The sequence below is a fragment of the Mandrillus leucophaeus genome, unplaced genomic scaffold (genome assembly GCF_000951045.1).
Source record: "Mandrillus leucophaeus isolate KB7577 unplaced genomic scaffold, Mleu.le_1.0 Scaffold771, whole genome shotgun sequence".
NCBI classification, from domain to species: Eukaryota; Metazoa; Chordata; class Mammalia; order Primates; family Cercopithecidae; genus Mandrillus; species Mandrillus leucophaeus.
In genome coordinates this window covers 1,397,100-1,414,259 of record NW_012108375.1, presented here as the reverse complement: position 1 = coordinate 1,414,259, position 17,160 = coordinate 1,397,100, and the positions used below count along the sequence as shown (strand labels likewise).

Sequence of the window (17,160 nt, the reverse complement as noted above, 5' to 3'; positions counted from 1 at the left end):
ATCATTGCATAGCTCCCTCAATTTTTTTCTTTATGTAATCAAATAAAAATGATTCCCAGAAATTTCCACTAAAAGCGTAGCTTTGAACATTTAGAAATGGCACTTAGGAGTCATCTTAAATGTCTTTTTTCCAGCAATATTCACCCGACACTCAAGTAATCACTGTTGAATAATTTTATATACTAAATTATATTGTATATACTATATATAGTAGCTAATATAGACTAAAGATTTTAGTGATCATATGCATGCTTCTAGATTCATAGAGTTGAAAAACCTCTCATTAGCACTGTGACTTTTAGTTAAATCATGAATATAATTATGGATACATAATGTTTTATTCCACCCATTCAAGGCATGTGTTTTCTTATTTTAAAAAATTATGAATTTTTTTAAAGGTTAGGTTTATAATGTAACAAAAATATATTTAAAAATTTTAATAGATGAACCAACCAAATATTTATGTTATATTTAAGTGTTCCTTAAACTCCCAACTCTGTCTTATAGGCTTTAATAAATTTCAAGTATTTATATACCCTATAATATAAATTATAATTTAGCAATGCTAAATTTTGTATAAGAACTGAAGTTTATTTTTAATGCACCTTTCATAAGTGTCTTTAAAAAATTGTTTAACTGATGTTAAGAAAAGTCAAAGTTTGCATTTTCCCAAATTATGTTCACTCTTACAATTAAGGGTTATTCTTAAAAGATTTCCTTGGCTGTAGTTTGGGCCTGATGACCAAACATGGCATTGATAGCTAGATTTAGGAATCTGATCTATCATGAGAATACTGGAGAGCCATTGAAGTTTTTACAGGCAAATGATACACTGAGATTGTATTTAGTATGGAGAATGGATTGATAGAAGAGTGTTTTGGGCCATTATACAAAATACCATAGACTGGATGACTTAAACAACAGACATTTAAAGCTTAGTTTTTATGCTGATTTCTTACATAGGAACGTATATATCCACTTACTCATGTAAGCAGTTTTTCTCTTTTTATAAATCAGTATAATTTGCAAAATTAAAATCGCATAATTTGTACTATTCACTGTAGAGGAAAAAGCTATTTTGAAGTGCATTGCAAGTCTACTAAGAAAAGCAAATTAAATAAATTAAAAAAGTAAATTAAATACTTTTCTACTAAGAAAAGTAAATTAAATAAGAAATAAGTCTCCAAAGGTGGCTTGAATATTTTAGGTAAACATGAGTATTGTGGACATTATTGGATTCTTTTAGGTAAAATAATTGGCAAAGTGTGCCTTTGTAAATGGTGCAAACAGCACACATTTATTTATAACTGTTTCGTTCCCCCACATTTTCATTATTCACATTCTCTACTCTCCCTCCTTCATCCTATCTCTCCTACCTACAAAGAGAAACAAAAGAAAAATAAGGTCAGGATAGTAGAGAAAGTACAGAATTTCAAAGGGAAGAAACAGGTTTTTCCTCTAGTGTAGAAATTTCCATGATTGTGTCATGACCATGTATTTTTTCAGTTCGTGAAGTTGCCAAAATCAGACCCTGGCATGGTGGCTCATGCCTGTAATCCCAGCTGCTCTGCAGGCTGAGGTGGGAGAATTGCTTGAGCCTAGGAGCTCTAGGATGCAGTGAGCTATGATCGTGCATGGGTGACACAGCAAGACCCTGTCTCTAAAAAAATAAAAATAAATTTTAAAAAATTTCCAGATCATTAGTACTTTTGGTAATTTATACCAGCAAGTCTCTAGAGTTAACTTTATGGTTAAAAAATAAAACAACAAAACATAGGAAAGCTCCAAATGTACTGAAAAATTACAATGTGGTAAAAAGGATAATTATATTTAAAGGAAAGTCACTGCTCAGTTTGAGTCGTAATGGGTATAGCTGCCAGCCAGATAGGATGTCACTGTGAAATCATTATCTATTAAAAAATGAGTACTCTTGATACATAACCTCTCGTCTGGTTGTGCTTGAAGTACTCTATTATCCTTTGGTCATTTTTCCATTTAAGCAGTAGGATCAAAGACTAGACTAGCCTACCAGCCCTTTAAGCAAGGAGCCATTCAAAGTATAATTTTACTGAAAATGTATGGTATTGCTTCTTTTGGTAAGGAAACATCCGGAATCTGTTAAAACTGTTTATCACTTTGAATGTTAAACCTACACATGTATTTATTGAGTGCTTAATATTTAAACTAGAGAATGATATTTAACATATAGTTTTCAACAAGTTTACATACAGTAAGATCTTCTCCTAGTAATGTGTTCGCAACAGTGTCTCTAATTGTTCATTTGAAAAAAGGACTCAGGGGAAATACAAATCCAAAATGCTTCCTAGTTTCTCTCCTTAGAGAATAGGCACCCTTATATCTATTCTGACTTCCTGGGATTTCTAATCCCTTTCCTCTTCCCTTTTTAAAATGTACCAATCCCACTTTCTTTCCAGCCCACTTTCTCTATGCCTATATCTTGACTACTGGATACAGCTCAGCAGAATCACACAGCTATATACAAGCTGGTATTATTACGGATTTCTAGATTCCAGCTTCAACTGTGTCTCCAGTGCTTCCTTTTTACTCACTCGCCACAATGTTTACTTCACACTTCAAACTCACTCACTCAGTCGATCACCTTGCTGCTGGTTTTTTTATGAAATAAGAGTGAATTTCTCCAACCCATATTCCTTTATCTTCCTCGCTTCAAGAGTAAAAACTAACTAAACCATTCCATTTTATTTCCTATCCCTACCTCCTTCCTATTTATTTCTAAATACACATCATTTAGCTTCTTGCCTACCACTTCACTGAATCTACTCCCACTAAGGCCATCTTATTGATAATCGACTATTTTCCAATTTTTTTTTCTTGGTCTCCCTGCTATGGAGATTTTTGTCTCTTCTCTCTCGAGACTAATCTCTCTCAAAAACCTTACTATTTAAAGTGTGATCTGTGAAGCAGTAGCATTAGTATCACTTGGGAACTTGTTAGAAATACCGAGTCTCAGGTCCTGTCCTATACATTTTTAATTAGAATTTGCATTTTAACAAGATCCCCAGGTTATTTGTATGTGCATTAGTTTGAGAAGCAGTCCTGTAGAATATTACTTTTTATCCCTAGTGCTCATGGACAAGTTCAAGTTTGTATCATGTTAGTTCCAAGGTCAGCAAGTTGGTACTATGTTCCCTGACTCCCTAGTGCAAACCTATGTGCACCCTTTCTACACTTCTGTAATAGTATAGTATTAAGTTATATATATATATATTTTTCTTCTTTGTGTATCCTTATACTGTAACTTTCTTGAAAGTAGTGATCATGTCAATTTACATTTGTATCTCCATGTTCAAACAGCATAGATACCCAAATATTTTTGTAAATACATGAGTAAAAAATGAACACATTCTTCTTTGACAAATCACTTTCTCCTCTGGGTCTTGTAAGTAGCTTGCTTGTATTTTCAATTGGGATTTATTGATTTGCCTCTCCTTTGCCTAAACTAAGCTCTTTGGAGACTACATCTTATTTATCTTTATATCCTCAGAGGCGGCTAATATCGTAACTATATAGTAACTGGTCATTCAAGTTTGTGGAATGAGTGGATAAATAAAAGATTGAATTCATTGTGTTCCATGATAGGACCGGTTTTCACTCCCAACTGCACATTAGGCTCATGGAAGAGGCTTTGAAAAATACTAATTCCTAGGCCCTTCACCCAGAGATTCAGAATTGTTTGGTCTGAGGTAAAGTCTGGGAAGATCCTTTTTTAACTTTTAAACTCTTAATTTAAGTATAATACACAAACAGTGTGTCTATTAACTATATTTCATGGTGCACATAAGTATACAGCTAGCTAAATTTTTACAAACTAAATATATCCATATACCCATCACCCAGATCAAGAAACAAAAAATTACCATTGCCCATAAATTCACCTCTTGCCCCATTCTAGTTACTTACCCCTCATCTCCTAATAGTAACCACGTTTCTAACTTTTAAAATAATCTTATTTTTCATTGACAAATAGTAATTGTATATATTTATAGGTTACTATGTGATGTTTTGCTGTATGTATTCATTGTAGAAAGATTCAATCAGGCTAACTAACGTATTTATCCACTTCAACAACTTACCTTTTTTGTGTGTAGTGAGAACATTAAAAATGTATTCTTTTAGCAATTTTGAAATACATTAACTATGGTAAGCATGCATTACAAAGCTTTTTCCTTTTTTTGTTTTTGAGACGGAGTCTTGCTGTGTCGCCCAGGCTGGAGTGTAGTGGCGCAACCTCAGCTCACTGCAACCTCTGCCTCGTGGGTTCAAGCGATTCTCCTGCCTCAGCCTCCTGAGTAGCTGGGACTACAGGCGCCCGCCACCACGCCCGGCTAATTTTTTGTATTTTTAGCAGGAACGGGGTTTCACCATGTTAGCCAGGATGGTCTCAATCCCTGACCTCGTGATCCGCCCGCCTCTGCCTCCCAAAGTGCTGGGATTATAGGCGTAAGCTACCGTGCCAAGCCACAAAACTTATTCTAGTCTAAGCAAACTTTGAGAAATGTCTGTTTAGATCTTTTGCCTATTTTGTAGTTGGGTTATTTGTTTTACTGCTGTTGAGTTGTTTAAGTTCCTTATATATTTTGTGTATTAGCCCCTTACCAGATGTATGATTTGCAAACATTTTCTCCCAATCCATGGGTTGTCTCTTTATTCATTTCCTTTGCTGTGCAGAAGTTTTTTGGTTTGACGCAATCCTACTTGTCTATTTTTACTTTTGTTGACTGTGTTTTGAGAGTCCTATCCAAGAAATCATTGCTGAGATCAGTGTCAGCGAGCTATTCCCCGCCCCACCCCCCCTTTTTTTCTAGTAGCTTTGCAGTTTCAGGCCTTATTCTTAAGTCTTTTGTACATTTTGAGTTGAGTTTTGCATATAGTTTGAGATAAAGGTCCAATTTCATTCTTCTGCAGGTGAATATCCAGTTTTCCCAACTTTTATTGAAGAGACTTTTCTTTATATATTGTGTGTTCTTGATGCCTTTGTTGAAAATCAATTGACTGTAAATACCTGAGTTTATTTCTATACTTTCTATTCTATTTCGTTGGTTGAGGTGTCTGTTTTTATGCAAATACCATGCTGTTTTGATTAAAATAGCTTTATAATACATTTTAAAATCAGAGAGCCTGATGCCTCCCACTTTGTTCTTTTTGCTCAAGATTGCTTGGGCTATTTGGGGTCTTTCCTGGTTCTGTACTAACTGTAGGATTTTTTTTTTCTATTTCTGTGAAAAATGACATTGTAATTGTGATAGAAATTGCTTGGAATCTGTAGATCACTCTGGGTAGTATGGACATTTTAATATTAATTCTTCTAATCCATGAATCCAGAATGGGATATCTTTCCATTTATTTGTGCCTTCTTCAATTTATTTCAATGTTACATAGTTTTCAGAAGACAGATCTTTTAGCTTCTTGGTTAAGTTTATTCCTCTAAGTATTTTTTTAATGCTATTTCTAACATCAAAAGCATACATTAATTTGGGGCACTATACTTTATCAAAACTCTCTAGATATTCTAATATGCATTCAGTGTTAAGAATTCTACTCCCAAACACATACCTCCATGATTATTTCTGAGGTATAGAATAATGTAAAAGTGGACGATATTTTGTAAGGTTACCTCAGGTCTTTCACAGGACTTTTGCAGTTCAACAGGGTTAAAGACATTTATCTCAGCTGCACTTGGTTTTAATCTTAAGAAAGATAAAAGGGTCAAGAAAGTGAGAATCAAGTAATTTTAGAGAAAGAAAATAAGATATTTGAGTGTTCCTAATGTTTTTTTAAAATGTGGCTGATAAGGAATAAAATCAGTATCTCTCAGCCTTGTTGGTACATTTGAATGAACCCATTCCTGAACAAGCTGTTCATAAATTTTGGTATTCAGCCATAAGAAATTTTTAAAAACACTCCAGGTAAGTCTAATATACAGCCAAGGTTGATGAAAACTGTGAGGGTAGTTTGCAGCTTGTGTTTTGGAAAGTACTATTTTAAAGTTTATTGTAAGAAATCCTTTTTTGCCTGTAGGTGGAGCTCAGCTACTGCAAGTTGATCATGTAAACCAGATTGAGTTGTCTTCCCTGCTTGTTTTTAGCATCTGTATATTGATACATAATAAATGACTAAACAATAAAATCAGCTGTAATAAGTGGACCAGATAGTAAAAACTCAGTGGTTTGTTAGGACGATTACAGCATTATGGTAATGATACCTTTTATTATGCAATTTCTATCATCTATAATTTTATTGTATTTCTAAATTTTTATGGTGATTCTAAATTAATTACATCAAATTGAAATATAATGAAAGAAATCTTAACATATACCTTAAAATCACAATCATTAAAAATTTCCTGATAATCTTTTAGGGTTAACTAGAAGGGCATCAGTCTTAGTGTTTGAACAGGTTCTAACTTTATCAGCTGTGTTCTATTTATATGCCGTGTTTAGTTGACTGCAGCTCTTTTCCGTTTTTATGAGAAAATGATCTTGTTTGATAAAGTTAACTGAAATTTGTGTTTTGCTCAGGAGTTCTGTTAGGTTGACTGAATATGAGATATATTACTATAATGATAGCATCAGGAATTTAGATATGAATATTGAAGTCGAAATTAAAGATCTTATGAATTGATTAAATTATGGAGCATGGGATAATAGAGTCATGTTTTCATACCTTCTGAGGCCTAGATGAACATCTAAATGAGCTGTTAGTGTTTCAAATCTTCTTTTGTTGGGTTTGAAATATATGATTAGCATTTCTTATGGAAATTTGAATATTTTTTCTCCAGGATTTCTAGACTTCTCAGAAACATTAATAAGCTTCTTCTCATACTTAGATAATTTTTTACTCTTACTATATTTTGTGTCTGGCTTCTCTTACTTTATGATTAGACTTAGGAAGTACAGAGTTATCCTTAGTAAATAAACATTGTTTGCTTTAGGAAATTTAAAAAGATAGTTCAATATTTAAATTTCAAAAATTTAAAGGATAGTGCACATTTTTAAATGATAGTACAATTTTTAAAAAACAGGTTAGTAAACATTGAAACCCACAGATATTATAACAACCCAATTCAAACCACTGAAATTATCATCTCTAGGATGTGCCCCTCTTCATCTCACAGAACATTTATAAGCAAAGAGTGAAATTAACCAGCTAGAACATTTCTGCTTCCTTTCATTCTCTTTTGTCCCAATGTGTTGGACTGAAGCATACAGTAAAAGAGAGGAAGATAAATAGAACTCCAAGATCTAGACACTGGGTAGTTGGTCTCTGAATAAAGAAAATTTGCAGTTGTTTTTTTGCTTTGGTATGGAGTAGTAGTAATCCAAATGTTGTATTTTCAGGAAATCTTTCTGTTTAACAGCAAATATTAAGCTTTGGACCAGTCCCAGGTTTAATTAAATTTATATTCTAATTTTTACTAGAACTTGATTTTTATTTTTGTATATTTTTTGCTAACCAATCATTCTATTCTCAAATATATGTTATTCTTGTTCCCAGCCACTGTGTAAGAACTGATATGTGCCAGGAGGTGGTAGACTCCAGGAACATGAAAATAAAGGAGACATGGTTTCTATCTGCAAATGTTCACAATATGGTGTAAGAATAAGAATTGTTGTCAATTAATTACAATTCAGCTCTGCTAGATGTGCATACAAAGTACTATGGTTGTTAAGTAGGCAGTATATATTTCAGGAAAAGATCAAAATACCAGGTTTAAAAGGTTTGAACACAAAATTGCCATTTTTTGCAAATCAAAAACAGTCAAATATCAGCGATTTCATATGTATGACTCTGATGCTAATAAAGTAAGTCACTTTTTGGAGCCACTATTTAAAAGAAATAGCACTTTAACATTACATTCAATTCTTTAAATAATGTTGCATAATCTCTCAATGTAGACTAGGTGGTTTGTTTTAATTGCCTTTACCAATTATGGTTAAAATTTTGGAGTAGCATTAATTGTAATAGAAACCATACTATATTTGGCATTTCTGGCAAGCTTCCATTTTTCTGCTGTTTGGACATTGATAGCAAGAATTTTTGGATATTCTGGACTAAACCGTTTCTTGGGCCACTTGAAATAAAAATACCACTTTTAAAGTGCCTATTCAGTTCATTGAGAACCAGTTAATCCATATCCAAGGAATCACCTTCAAAATAAAAAGAAAAAATCCTTGAACTTCAGCTATATATATCAGAAATATGGCAACCCTACTGTTTTTACAATTAGATTTTGTATGGCAGACAGGAAGCAGTGAAATGCACATGTGGGGGAAGCTTCTCCTGTCAAAATGGAAAAGAGGTATTTGCATCTCTTTAGAATGTATTGATTTATATTACCCTTGAGAGTTACAATCCATTGATCTCACTGCATCAGTTTATAGGGAATGGAATTGTGCATTTGAAACATAGATTTGAGATTATGTGCAGAAAAACATTCTTTAAGTTATTCAGCATTCGTCTCTACCCCGGAACAAATATAGTCATGTTGAAAAATTGTGAAATATTCGCTACTTTCTGGCCTTCCTAGACCGTATACTGTGAATTCCCTGTAAATTAAATTGGCAAGTATAGTTTGGGAAGATAAGGAAGAGAAGGACCACGGAAGAAGTAAAGTTCTTCTTTGTTTTACACAAAGTCGAAAGTACACAAAGTTATGCAAGAGCCTGAGGGAAAATTATATTTAGCGATTTTATTTTTGCTATCTCTAGCTCTTCTTTTACTCCCCTTTTTCTCTAACCCAAGCTTATCCAACCCATGGCCCATGGATCACATGCAGCCCAGGACGGCTTTGAATGCAGCCCAACACAAATTTGCAAACTTCCTTAAAACATTATGAGTTTTTGTTGAGTTTTTTTTTTTTTTTAGGTCATCAGCTATTATTAGTGTTAGGGTATTTTATGTGTGCCCCAAGGCAACTCTTCTTCTTCCAATGTGGCCCAGGGAAGCCAAAAGATTGAACACCCCTGCAACTGTTCAGGGACTTTACTACACTTTGGATACCACTTCAGTTTTGCACAGTCATTTAGTTCTTCCTTTGAACTAGGTACTGCACTAGTGCCCAAAATACCGAAATTAGTAAGCATCAGTCTCTTTTCAAGTTGCTTAGTTTCTAATAAGCAACTTGAAAACAATATCTAAGCTATACAAATAAATAAGGGCTTTGAAGATTTCATAGGTGTTCTAGCTAGGAAATTGTTCTGTTATTCCACAAATATTTATTATTATTCTACCTTGGGGCCAGACACTTTGCTAAATCAACTTATTTCCCTAATATAACTTCCACAGCAAAGGTATAAGATATACTTTGTTTTATGATCCTTCTTTTACAAATGTAAAAGCTGTACTTTAAGAGGTTAAGTGACTTGTGTTATCTTCCATGGCTAGAAAGCAGCAAAACCAGTACTTGAACCTGCAATGATATGACACCTCTACAGAGCCTAGAGAGGGGTTGGCCAGAGCCAAGTCGTGTGTGTCCAGCTAAAGAAAGACTGACACGAAATGTTTCTAGCAAAAATGTGACATTATTTCACATATATTATAATATAACTCTATGTAAGCGTAGGGGATAGATTAGAAGAAGACTGAAGCAGAGACGAATTGGTAGATTATTACACTCATCCAGGGAGAAGTAATAAGGGCCTAACTAAGGTGTAGTATCTGTGGGGATGGATTTGAGAGATATTAAGGAGATAGATTTATTAAGACTTGGTAACAGATTGGATGTAGGAGACCTGAAGGTATATTTCAAATATACCAAGGATATATTCCAGATGACTCCTAGCTTTCTGGCTTGGAAGACTGGCTAAGAAGTAGTAGTGATAAGCATTGAGGTAGGAACACTGGATGTTCCTAGTGCTGTCCTCAGATATTTTCGCCCTGTTGGACCTTTCTAATATACCTCAGTTTTGCTGCACATAAACATATATCCTGAATTGTTTCTTATTCAATTGCTTTCTTTATTAGTCAGCAATATTAGCTTATGCACCCAAATCTCAGTGGCTTAAAACAGCTAATGTTTGTTTTCTTGCTCTGGCTACATCCCAGTGGGCAGCTGTGGATCTGCTCCACGTCATCTTCTAGGCCTGGGATGAGGGAACAGCTCCTCTCTGAAATGTGCTACTCTCATGGCAGAAGGAAAGGAGTGCTGAAGGAATCATATGCTGGCTCTTAAAGTGTCTGCTTAGAATTGGCATATGCTACTTTATTTCACTGGCCAAAGCAAGTGATATAGTTAAGCCTGATGTCAATAAGATGAAGTATAAACCTTTCATAGGGAGGAGCAATGAACTGTTGGAAAAGATACTGCAATCAACTGCAGTCTCTATGATTTAAACAGAAATTGCTGTCAACAACTGTGACTATGTAATAAATTTAATCATCATATTCCTGGCAGCCCGAAGGAAGAAAACAGCAAATATAATAAAAATTATATAATTACCATTACCTGAATTTTAAAAAGAACTATATATCAATTCCTAGTTAATTCAGACTTCTAGAAGTACAAAATTCTAAAGGAAATTTTATCTTATCAGTCTTTACACCCAAGGGTGGAGAGGAATACAATGAATATCTTTCATAATTTCACAGATGAAAAATACTTCATATACATACAACATTAAATTGTAACTTTCTTATTAGATATCTAAAGAATCCTTTGGTTATAAGGAATAGAAACCCACTCAAATTAGCTCAAGTAAAGGAATTTCTGTATGAAGGAATAGGGGAGTTGTACAGAATCCAGATAAAAGAATTGCATACAGTCTTTTCATGAAAGCAAGTTGTCAGGAAGTTACATTTTCTCTCTTCTTTTGCAGCTTTTCTGTTATACTTTTCCTTTATTCATTTGTTCCATTATCCCCTACATACCTGTTTTCTCCATAGAACTCTAGTCTGCTACTTCTTGCACTTCAGTTCTTCAGAAGTAAATTGACTGGATTTCTGTGTCCAAAATCTGAATGTTTGGGAGAGAGAATCTTATTGGCATGGCCCAGGTCAGGTGTCCGCTCAATTATGCCATTGATAGAGGAAATAGAAAGCCATGAAGTATGCACATGTGGCAAGGATGAGTAGCTCCTCCATCATCTATCCTTCCCTCTTACCAGAATGCCACTGTTTAACTGGAGTCATGGCTGCTTAGCTGAAACACATTCATCAGTCTCCTTTGTTGCTAAGTATGTTCGTATGACCAAATTTTGGCTAAAATGAACAGAAGGTGAAACAGAAGTGTGTCAGACATTCAGGCAGTCTTTTTTAAAGGAAGGAGGAAAGAAGCTAGTCCTCTTTCATACCTGCCTCTTCCTGTCAGCCTGGCACACAGATTTGATGATTTGAGCTAAGGACGGTAGAATAGAGAGGTAGAAGGAGCATACGTCCTTGAAGACTTTGTGGAACCATTGTTACAGCTTGAAATGTCTACCTCTGGACATTTCCTATATGAGATAAAGTACCTTTCAGGTTGATTCAGCCACATTATTTGGAATTTCTGTTATGTGCAGTAGAACCCAAACTGATACAAGGCTGCTTTTTTTCAGACCTGTGAATAGGTCAGGTTCTCTAAGATGGGAATACAGTAGGGAGGAAATGAATGGCTTCATCAGTATTTCTAATAGTTTTTGTAGTTGATTTTCTTGTTTTTCCTGGAAGAGAGTCATACCACTTTGCAACACCCAGCATCTCTACCCCACTTCTCACTTTTGACTGATCACCTTGTATTTCATTAAGAAACAGAAGCAGTGAGAGAGGACTTGTTCCTTTTCCCACCACCAAATCTACCCATCTGCATCTGAATCTGTTTTCTTCTGGCAAAGGTAACCCCTTCACTCTGTGTCCTGGTCCTCATATCCTTTTACTTTCTTATGTTTTGGCCATGCTATTATCCACTCTACTCTTTTTGCTCACTTTGCACCAAGCATATTCTTCTCATACCAAGGTCACTCCTCTTTCAGGCCTCTGTACTTCTAGTTACCTCAGCATGAAACTTTCTTCTCTGAGTTATTCTTAGTAGCCATGCATTCTTTTTGTTCAGTCCCTTGCTCAAATATCATCTTAACAGAGAGGCCTTTTCAGACTATACTATTTAAAACAATTGCCTCTATTCTACCAGGGGTACTTATTCAAGTGACCTAAAGAGAAATTTATAAAATTTGCTTGGCTTTCATAAAATACATTATGTTAGAATCTACTCCCTCTAAAACAACAACAACAAAAACCTCAGTAGGTTTAGTATGTAATTTAGAAATCATTTTTTTCTACAAAGTTTTACAACTTTTTAAGAACTAATCACCACTGTAGTGTTTATCAACATTAATCTTCTAAATGAGTGGATTTGTTTTATTTTGTTAGTTTTATTGAATCTTGGCCTTTACGTGTAATTATCTTATAACAGTAGACACAATATAAACCATTCAGTAATGACCTACTTTGAAGTCTCACAGAATTCATTATGATTATTTCCTAGCTTTTTGCTAGTTTTGATATGTTAGGGATATTTGATCTCTTCTCCCTCCTTACTCTTTATTATTTAGATATAGCTGTACCATGAGTCTCAGTTATTTAATTTATGTGTGTGCATTTATTTTGATTTAATTATGTTTTTAAATGCACCTATGTGAGTGTTAAACCTTCAGTAGGATTTCCATTTTTATTTTGAAGCCCATCGGTGCCTTGTTATATTTTTAAATGTAATTTCACATTTGATTTATTTTTTGTATACTCACATTTCCTTTACAGATCCTTAATACATGTTAATGCTTTTTCTAATTCCTAATTTTATGTTGTGAACTTAGCCTGCTTTTCATTTTAACATTTGTGGTGTTGATTTACCTACTTATTTACAGTTTTCTTATTTTAAAAGTCTAAAAATTATATGATAATTGGTGGGTTTTTGCTCTTTCTGAAAAGTACTTTTCTTAAGGTCAAAGGCAGATGTTAATTGCCATATGAGTTCAAGTTGCTGAATCACTTCTTTTTAATCTGTATTTTCAGTTTGTTCTGGAAATTCATGAGATCAAAGGTATGTATGTACTCAATAGATAGGAAGTTAGATTTGTCCTTACTGTATATTTGATTTTCTTGATTCCATTGAAAAAAGAATGTTTTCTTAGCTTTGAAAGTTATATAATGACTTCCTGCCAATTTCTTCTTCCTTTTAGATAAGCATTTACTTTAGTTTTATTAGTCATTATAAATTAATAGAAAATTTCCGGATATGCTTTTTTGTTCACAATATTGACAGCAACTTGAAATATTTTAAAGACAGGCTTTGTTTAACAAAGTTAAAACGAAAGCCTTTGGCTTGGCTCCAAAGCATCTAGATAGATATTGTGTAGGCCTGGGACAAAGACTAGGGTGTTATGGGACCTTGTATTTTATATCCTGCTGCTGTTTGGAAAGAGTCAGTTTTGGGTGAAGTTTGTATGTACTTGTCTAGTCGCCTATAAAAAATGATATATGTAGCTGACCTGTGGAAATACATTTAGTGTGACAGAAGGTGAGGATATCTAATCCTGATGGTATTGGAGAATAGCCCAGAAATCAAAGACCAGGATAACATTGCAGAGTTATTCAACAGCCTTATTGTTTGGCTTTATGCTCTTTCTCAGGTAGGATTTCTTAGTATTTTAGTGAAGTTTTAAAAATTACGTTTTGTTCCTTTTATTGTTTTAGCCTGTGCTGTGTAGTATGAAAATAATTATGGAGCAAAATGTGCTTACCTTTTAGTAGCTATTTAAAGATCTTTGTTCCTAGGTTTTGTGGTCAATTAATTAGTAATAAAGATACACATGTTGCTTAGCTTTTTCCTATATGTTGGGAGCATAAATGAATAAAGGCAAATAAAGTTAAAAAGCAAGTTAGGATCTAGATTATTTTGTCTTTTTAATGATAGGTTCAGATGTTTGCAGAAGACAATGGTCACTTGACTTTAAGGAGACAAAGTGAGAGGGTTCCTTTTGTTAGCCAAACTAGCTTTGTTTCTAAGTTGTGTCAGTGAACTGTAATAATTTTCAGTGGGAAAAAAGGGACATCATACTGGACTTAATAATACCTGGGTGATGAAGTAATATGTACAAGAAATCCCTCTGACACATATTTACCTATGTAAGAAACCTTTGCGTATACCCCCGAACCTAAAATAAAAAAGGGGTGGCTGATATGGTTTGGCTATGTCCCCACCCAAATCTCCTCTTGAATTGTAGCTCCCATAATTCCCACATGTTGTAGGAGGGACCTAATGGGAGGTAATTAATCATGAGGCTGGGTCTTTCCTCGCGCTGTTCTCATGATAGTAAGCTTCACAAGATCTGATGGATTTTTTTTTTCTTGTTTTGTTTTTGTTGTTTTGTGTTTTTTTTTGAGACAGAGTCTCGCTCTGTCGCCCACGCTGGCGTGCAATGGCGCAATCTCAGCTCACTGCAAGCTCCACCTCCCGGGTTCACACAATTCTCCTGCCTCAGTCTCCCGAGTAGCTGGGACTACAGGCACTCACCATGCCCAGCTAACTTTTTGTGTTTTTAGTAGAGACAGGGTTTCACCGTGTTAGCCAGGATGGTCTCAATCTCCTGATTTCATTTTTTGCTCACCTCAGCTTCCCAAAGTGTTGGGATTACAGACGTGAGCCACCATGCCCGGCCTCTGATGGTTTTATAAAGGGGAGTTCCCCTGCACATGCTCTCTTTGCCTGTCACCATGTAAGATGTGACTTTGCTCTCCCTTTTTCTTCTGCCATGATTGTGAGGCCTCCCCAGCCATGTGGAACTGAGTCAGTTAAACCTCTTTCCTTTACCCAGTCTTGGTTATATCTTTATTAGCAGCATGAGAATGGACTAATACAGGGACAAAACACCTATTATAGTACTTAAGCATGGGGTGCAACACAAATTGACAACTTAGGACTCTTGCCTTTAGAAAGGAATTACAACCTAAGGATGGTTAAATTGTAGCATCACTGCTTTCAGTCTTTGGTATTATGGTCATAGTAAGGGAGGATGTTTGAATTACCTTAATTCATGTAGTTTAAGGTCATTCAGAGCTTTTTGCTATTCATACATATAAAAATTCCTAGTAAATACTTTTCATAAAACTGATAGTGTTATTCCAACAAAGAAACATATGAGAAATTTCTCAGTTTATTTTTTCAAAAGTTTTAACTAATATTTTAAGAGTGAAAGCTGATACTATGTGTTTATTTGAACTGTTCTTTTTTTTAAATACTGTAACTGCTCAAGATTACTTTAGATGAACACCTGGCACCTAAACCAGATATACACAAAATGGAAACAAACAAAACCTTACAAAGCTGTAAATCTGACATGGACATATACTATACCAAAGGGCACACTTCATCTGGGCTCTTTAAGGTGAAATAACTCCCAATTTTCAGCCAGAGCAGTGACCTGGCCTTAGTATATTGTGTCATTGTACAACAGTTTTTATCTGCTTCATATCACTCAAGTTCTGTTTAACTTTTTGTTGTTGTTGTTATATTTTCATTCTAATTTTTAGAACAAAAATAAATCCTTTTACAGAGTATGATACCTTGAACTAGAAGAGCCACTTAAGTATATGTTAACCAAAATCTAGAGTATGACATACCTATTAAATCTTAAAGAAGGAAAAAAAAAAAGATGGTTGAAAGAGAGAGAGATAGATCAGTGGGACAGAATAGAGTCCGCAAGCAGACTTACACAAATAAAGTCATCTGATTTTTTTTGACAAAAGTACAAAGTTAATTTGATTGAAAAATGATAGTCCTTTCAACAAATGGTACTGGAATAATTGGAGGTCTATGTGCAAATAAATAAATCTTAATACATACCTTACACTTTATATAAAAATTTACTCAAAATGGATCATAGACCAAAATGTAAAACTATTACACTTCTACAAGAAAAAGTAAGAGAAAATCTGTATGAACTTGGGTTTGACAGTGAGTCTTTTAAACACAAAAGCATGATCTGTGAACAAAAATGACGAAGTAGACTTTATCCAAAAAAAAAAAAAAAACCAAAAACAACAAAAAAAACACCTTTGGCTCTGTAATAGATGCTTTTAAGGAGATTAAAAAACAAGCCACAGACTGGGAAAACAATATTTGCAAACCATCTATCTGATAAAAGACTTGTATCCAGAATATATAAAGAACTCTTAAAATTCAACAATAAGAAAACAAAGCAATTTTTTTTTTGAGACAGTCTTGCTCTGTCGCCAGGCTGGAGTACAGTGGAGCAATCTTGACTCACTGCAACCTCCAACTCCCTGGTTCAAGTGATTCTCCTGCCTCAGCCTCCCGAGTACTTGGGATTACAGGCACGTGCCACCATGCCCAGCTAATTTTTGTACTTTTAGTAGAGACAGGGTTTCACCATGTTGGCCAGGATGGTCTCAATCTCCTAACCTCATGATCCACCTGCCTCGGCCTCCCAAAGTGCTGGGATTACAGGCGTGAGCCACCGTACCCGGCCAACAAAGCAATTTTTTAAATGGTCACAAGATCTTAACAGATATTTCCCCAAAGATAATAGATGAGGCAAATAAATGTGAAAATATGTTAATACCCTTGCTGGGGTAGACCATTAAGCAAAAAAGGATTTAACATTTTCTGTGTATTGTTACTTCACACTTCAGCATGTAGTGAATAAGGAACTAGAAGAAAAGAAAGTTTAAAGCACATTTGTTTTTAAAACTTACCTGTTTTAATCTTCTACTGCAGGGAACATAGAGCTTACATTCTAATTCTGACCCTTAGTTTTTTGTTTTGCAGAAAATCCAGAAGCTGCTCACTTTACCATAGGATCAGAGTGGTATTGCAAAAAGAGTAGGGAAAGAATGGTGAAGTTAGAGAGCTTTTCCACCTTTCCCTAATTGTGTTTTTAAAAGTTTAACTTATTCAGGATTACTCTCCCAGAACTCAACAATCTAGGATTTAAACACAGATATCCTTGACTTAACTGCCATATTATACCTCCCTTGAGATGAGGGTTAAGGAATGGGATATTAGAATGGTTTACCAAGGATACAGAAAGTAGGTGCAAGGAGATAGGTGAGAGTTTGATATCCTGATATCTGCAGGAACTTTTGTACACGTGGTTGCCTGTCTGCAGGAATTGGTAGAAAGTGTTA

General features: G+C 34.7%; 1 protein-coding gene across 2 annotated transcripts in view; it reads left to right on the top strand.

The window, feature by feature from the left end:
• The window catches only part of CWC27 (CWC27 spliceosome-associated protein homolog (S. cerevisiae)), a 280,660-nt gene that overhangs the window by 37,123 nt on the left and 226,377 nt on the right, over nt 1–17,160 (top strand). The gene's annotated exons all lie outside the window — the stretch shown is intronic.